The following is a 6,983-nucleotide window of genomic DNA, read 5'->3' as shown; positions in this document are numbered from 1 at the left end:
CATGGAGCAGGTCACCTCGAGTGCCATTGCAAGTCATATAATGGACAACCAGGGGATCAGGCCCAGTCAGCATGAGTTTATGAAAGGCAGGTCCTGCCTGACAAACCTGATCTCCTTCTATGACAAGATGACCCGACTATTGGACGAGGGAAAAGCTGTGCATATTGTCTATCTGGATTTTCGTAAAGCATTTGACACGGTTTCCCATAGAATTATCATAGAAAAACTGGCTGCTCATGGCCTGGATGAGCGAACAGTCTGCTGGGTCAAGCACTGGCTGGATGGACGGTCCCAGAGAGTGGTGGTCAGTGGAGCTAAATCCAGCTGGTGGCAGGTCACAGGTGGTGTTCCTCAGGGCTCGGTGTTGGAACCATTTCTGTTAAACATCTTTATTGATGATCTTGATAAGGACACAGAGTGTATCATCAGTAAGTTCACAGATGACACCAAGTTCAGCGGGAGTGTTGGTCTGCATGAGGATAGGGAGGCTCTGCAGAGAGACTTGGATAGATTGGATCGGTGGCCAACGTCAACGGGATGAGCTGCAACAAGGCCAAGTGCCAGGTCCTGCACTTGGGCCACAACAGCCCCCTGCACGGCTACAGGCTTGGGGAGGTGTGGCTGGAGCTGTCTGGAAGGGAAGGATCTGGGGTTCTAACTGACAGGCAGCTGAACATGAGCCGGCAGTGTGCCCAGGTGGCCAAGAAAGCCAACGGCATCCTGGCTTGTGTCAGAAACAGTGTGACCAGCAGAAGTAGGGAGGTGACAGTCCCCCTGTGCTCTGCACTGGTGAGGCCACACCTGGAGTGTTGTGTCCAGTTTTGGGCACCTCAATACGAGAGAGATATCGAGGTGCTGGAGCGAGTGCAGAGGAGGGCAACGAAGCTGGTGAAGGGCCTGGAGAACAAATCCTATGAGGAGCGATTGAAGGAGCTGGGACTGTTTAGCTTCAGGAGGAGAAGGCTGAGGGGAGACCTCATCACTCTCTACAGCTACCTGAAAGGACAGTGTAGAGAGGTTGGTGCTGGTCTCTTCTCACAGGTGCTTAGTGACAGAACAAGAGGGAATGGCTTTAAACTGCAACAGGGGAGGTTCAGACTGGGCATTAGGAAAAGATTTTTCACAGAAGGCGTGGTCATCAGTGGAACAGGCTGCCCAGGGAGGGGGTAGAGTCACCGTGCCTGGATGTGTTTAAGGATGGTTTAGATGAGATGTTGGGGGATATAGTGTAGGGGAGAACTTGTAGAGTAGGGCTAGTGGTTGGACTCGATGATCCCAAGGGTCTTTTCCAAGCCGAATGATTCTGTGATTGCAGAGTGATGAGCACTGGCCTTTTAAAGATCATCACAAGCCGCCATACACTTAAATGTTCAGAAAAGCTCCTTATGTCCTCAAACATTTTCCAGAAAATAAAACCAAGAGGCTAATCTTCCTGTCCCCTGTGCCCAAGAGTGCCACAGGGTGCTCCAGCAAGGCTTCTCACACAAGGAGTGTGGGCTGCCTGGCCAGCACACCCAGCAGTGCTGGCAGGACCCAGGGCTGTGGTTGGCTGTGGCCCATCCACTTGCATACACCTGGGAGCACACCTCACACCGCACTGCATCAGGACAGGTGTGCTGCCATGCTCTGTAGTTTCAGCTTCTTTAACAATCACTCTCCATATCGCTGTTAACTCTCCCACCTGAGCACTTTCCTCACCCTCTGTTATGACTCGGTCCCCTGAGTCAACATGCAGTGCTACTGCTCGGTACTTCCATACCTTTCCCTCTCTTCTAGAAGATGCATCAGTGAACCATTCACTTTTTAGGTGGGTTTCAAATGGGGGAGCAGGTTTTATGTATGAGGGAGGGGGTTCAGAGTGGTCAGAGGGTGGATCTTGTATTTTGAGCACTTCGGGTGCCCCCTCCTCTATCTGGTGCATGTGGCAGTAATGATCTAATTGTGCATACCATTTCCTCACTGTCTCTCGCTGCACAACCCCCACAGAAGGGGGAGTTCCAGCCAGTACTGGTTTCAAGACCTTAAAGGGTCCTCGTAGAATGATTGGTTGCTGCCTTATGATTTTTTCAGCTTCCTGCAAAGCTAGGCTAACCACAAAAAGACCCTTCTCCCAGATTGAGTAACATTTTTCTGCATCTTTGAAACTGCACGAATAAAACCCTATAGGGCAGCTTGTACCCTCTGGACCATGTTGCCATGTATGTATGTATAGCCCATGAATTGTAAAACCCCACTCAATTTGGAATGGATCTGTTGGATGTATGGGCCCTAAGGCCTGATATACTCCGGCCTCAAAGGAATCCAGTCCCAAATAGCCCTTTTACGTGTCAAATCATACAGAGGATGAGCTATGATGGGAAAATCAGGGATGTGTTTCCTCCAAAATACCAGCAAGCCTAAGGCATGTTGCAGGTCCTTCTTATTTGCAGGGCTCTTTACTTCTTCCAGGGTAGTTAAAGTTTCCGGGGGAATACACACTGTTCCTCCCCGCCACCAAATACCCAGGAACTTTACCTCAGAGGATGGGAGTTGTACCTTTTCAGCTGGAACTTGGAGCCCTAAATTTTCTAGGTGGGTGATTATCTCTCTCTGGGTCTGTCCCACTGCAGCAGGATCAGTGCCACCAATCAGAACATCGTCAATATATTGATACATCTTGACCCCTTCTCTAGGAGGGATTTGAGCAAGCTCTTGTGCTAGTGAATAATGAGCAATGGTCAGCGAATGGCAGTATCCCTGGGGGAGACCTGTAAAAGTAAATTGCATGCCTTCCCATGTAAAAGCGAAGCGGTCTCTGTCTGCCTCCTGTATGGGGACCATAAAGAACATATCTTTTACATCAATAGTTGCTAAAATCTGGTGGGCTTGTTCCTGTATGGTTGCAATCAGTTCAGCTGTGTTAGGTACTGCAGCTGTTAGAGGACCTGCGTTGGCATTTAATCGCCAATAGTCAACTGTCAGTCGCCACTTTCCATTAGGTTTACGGACTGGCCACACTGGAGAATTATAGGGTGAGTGAGTTGGAATGATTATCCCTTGTTCCCGCAGCTCTGCTGTTACCAGAGCGATCTCCTCCCTGGCACACAATGGTAAGATGTAAGATTTCACATTAACAATTTTAGAAGGAAGTGCAGGCACTTGCTGTAAAAGTCTTATAGAGGCAGTTGGGGACACAAATTTCCATTTTCTTCCTTTTGAATCTACCCAGGCTTGTCCCTTCAATAGGTCAAGTCCCAGGATATTTGTGGGAAAATTTCCCAGAATCATAATAGTTTCTGTTGCAGTTTCATTCCCGGGTAACCAGCATTTCACCCGAGCAGTCGGCTGTGGCTGAGAGTCCCTGAAAACATCTGTAACCCAAATCTGCTTTTTGTCAGCAATTACGCCATTCCACTTGGCAACACCAGTTTGGAGTGCTGAGACCTGAGCACCCGTATCTACTAGAAATGTAACTGGAGTTTTAAGGGGGGCCGAGCGGAAAAGTAATCAACAAGTCTCCTTTAGTATTCTCTGTGAGCCTCCTTAAGTGGACCCACCCACCATCCCCCGGCTCACTTACTGGGGATGGCACGTCCAGTTTCCCGACCCTAAATCAATCAAGTCCTCTTCAGGGGCAGTTGGTGTTTGAGAAGCAATTACCACCATCTCATTAGTTTTCGGTTCTGTCCCTCCCTTCTTCTGAAAGGTCTGCTCGGTTGGGGTGGGGGCAGCTTCCTTCTGCCTTTCCAGGCTCAAATGAGCTTTTCTAAAACTGTAGTGGGCAGACCATCCATTAACTCTTGGAGAATCCCCTGTCTCGTTCCCTCAGTCCACAAGAGGTTTCTCTTTGCTCTTAAAACTTGCGGAGGGGAAGGAGACAGATTTTCTTGCTTTTCCATTCTGTGTAAGGAGGGCTTAAGTTTACCTGTTTCCCTGGTAAGGCCCATTCTCCGGCCATAATTTAATAAGTCCTGAGATATCTCTCCCCAAGTCATGGGCTCTCCCACTCCCCGTCTCCCCCCCCCATGGGGCTAATGCAATCCGCAAACGATCTTGTAATTGTACTGCATGTGATTTCAAAGAGTCCGTCAAGCCCAGAATCAGGGGAGTCATTTGATCGGGGTTAGCAATTAATAGCATTGGGGAAGGCTGCTGCGGAACCAAATACCTGTCATGCATTAATTGGAGACAAGCAGCCTTCTGCAGACTTTCAGTCATATGATTATGGTTGGGGTCTCAATACATACTGGATCCCCCCTTTCCAAGGGTCCAGACTCCCAGCCCAATAAGCAGCTCGTTGAGTTAACGACCACGGTTCTCTCTGGTCATCAGTAACTAAGAAAATCCCTGGCCCCCAGCACCCCTGGGCCTCATCTTCTGATAACAAAATTCAGTCACCACCAGTCAGATACCCTCCACACATATTCAGTCTCAGTTTCCTGAGCTCGTCTGGTATATTTCTCCTTAATTTTAGCAAGCTCGTTCGCTGGGTATGGTGTAGTTCGAGTGGTGACCTGCGGAGCTCTTCCACCCTGACCCTCCATGGTCTCCATTTTAATTAATGGTCTTAAATTTGCCCCCTCATTTTCAGGGTAATAAATTTCTCAGCTTATCTCTAAATCCTCTGTTGGATGCAAGGGTCTGGCTGCTGATTTTGCCAGACTTGTAACTCCCTGTTCACTATCCAGAACAGAGCCAAGATCTCTCTGGTTGCAGGTTTCTTGTTCATTCATCTCTTTTTCAGACCGTGAGATTTTTTCTCAGTCCAAGGCATCTAACAGAGCTGTGCGAAGTCACTGAGTGGTGTTACGCTCATCAGCTAATTGGCTTTTCAAAACTTCAATTTGCTCTTGCCAGAGTTTAGCTTTTTGTTCAGTAACTTTACGTTCCTCAACCAATTGATCCTGGAGAGCTTTTACCAGATCTTGTAGGGATTCGATCGTTTCCCTTTCTAATTGTTTCTTAACATGTTCATCTTTTTGGGCTGCAGTCAGTGCTGCCCCTAATACAGCACACACTACAGCTTTTCCTTTGCCTGGTCACAACCCTTTCACCCCCACAAGCGCACTGATACAGCTTGCCACTGCTTCTGGATTTTGCCAATTATCGTGGGCCCAAACCTCTACTAAAGGAGGAGGACAAGCCTTATACTCCTTCAGCTTCTCAAAAATAGGGGAGCAGTCAAGCACTAACATTTCCTGGTCAGTCATGGCTTGCAACTGCTCGAACCTCTCCCGGCTTAGAGCTGAGAGGTCACTTCCCGATTCTCCCTGTCCTTATTGGACAGAGAATCAGTATCCCTTCGACCCTCTCCCAGCTTAGAGCTGAGGGGCCAATTCCCAGTTCTCCCTGTCTGAGTTTGTCGGATAGAGAACCACTATTTCACAAGACTTTCCGACACTGAAGGGGATCCTGCCGACTACGCCAATTTAATGTCACGTCCCGCTCAGACAAGGGGGACAAGTGACTCAGATACGCAAATCCCCAATTGGAGTGGACAACAAGTCTCCAAGTTCACGCATTTATTAACTACATACGATGTAATAATTGAACACATGACAATTGGCTAAGTACAGAGCAAGTTGTGGTGAGCAATATAATATGCCTTGCATTTCTTAATAGAAAAAGGAAAAGAAGGAGATAGAGGGAATGGGGGAATACACATCACCAGTCTGGGTTCCTGCGCTGATCCCGATGGCGAGGGTTCCAGGAGACGGCCGTTTTTTTTGCTGGCATCCGTCTTCTTCGCTTCACTGCTTTCTCCAGATGGCTGGGGGGGCAGGGAGAGGGGCAGCGAGCCCTTTCTTCCCCCCTTTGATTTATACCCACTTTCCTTGGGTCCGTCCCCTAGGTCGACCCACATAGCTGCGTATCCATGCACGGGGAGGGGTGAGGTGTTTCATGGGATGATGTAATTAGCATGATCATGACAGCCCTCGTTAGCATATTGAGGGGTGTTAACTTTAATATGCATTTTGTGGATAATGAAGCAAAGTTCATTCACCGGACACATGGCCCTTGAAATTTGCCCAGGTGCCCCAGGGCAGAGCCATCCTGTCTCCACAGGGCTCTCTCCCCCAGCTACATCGGGCAGCGTTATCAGCTTCGGCCTCCACAGAATGTGACTCATAGTTTTGTCTTGCGAGTGTTTGAGGCATTTCTTCAATGAGCCTCAACTTCTGCTTTCCCAGGCTGTTTGTCTTAGTTTCTCACAGGCCTGGTTTCTCGTCTCTCACACCTTGCAGGTGCATAGGCAAGCAGCATGTCTGCGCTGGTGTATCTAAGAGGAGGTGCAGGGTGGGAAAGGACTGGAAGACAACATACAGCTGCAGTCTGACATTATCCCACAGTAAAGTGCAGGGTAGTACTTCTCATTCATCTTGGTACCTTGGGACACGCTCCAAACCCTCATCTCCTAGGCTGTGACTTGCGGAAACATGACTCCACAACCTCTAAGGTTATAAAGTAGGTGTGTTTACTCAGCACTGAGGCACACAGTGGATCATTCCACCAGAAACGTGTGCACCTCTCGTGGCACCTTGTCTTGGCTTTATGCTAGAAAGTATTAGATATTCATAATACACCTATACATATGCATAACCTGTCCCTGCATCATATTATAATGAGCTTGAAAGTCTTTTTCATATGCTCCACCCCAGTCTCCTCCTAGTTGCATCTGTGCAGTGTGTCCCAGTGGCCGTGTGCTGGGGTTGCAGAGATGAAGTAGCTCCTCTTCCTCACTGTTGAACTTTTTACCTCGGTTTCTTGCGCAGTCTCTGTAGCCTCCTGGACTCAGGCCAGACCATAGGGTTGGTTTTGATCAATTTTTAGGGCTGTCTTCCTATTCCATCAGGAAGCGTTCCCTCACAGCTTTCATTATTCAAGGTTTCCATATTGTTCTGCTCTCTGGCCCACCACCTATGATCTAGTATCCTATTTTAATCTTAGTTATCTTTTAAGTAATAGGCCTCTAGTCCCTAGCCTGATCTCTAAGTCTTCCATTT

This window comes from Athene noctua, chromosome Z, assembly GCF_965140245.1.
Source record: "Athene noctua chromosome Z, bAthNoc1.hap1.1, whole genome shotgun sequence".
In the NCBI taxonomy this organism is placed as follows: Eukaryota; Metazoa; Chordata; class Aves; order Strigiformes; family Strigidae; genus Athene; species Athene noctua.
The sequence above is the reverse complement of the archived record's forward strand: the minus strand, read 5'-3'. Positions refer to the sequence as shown.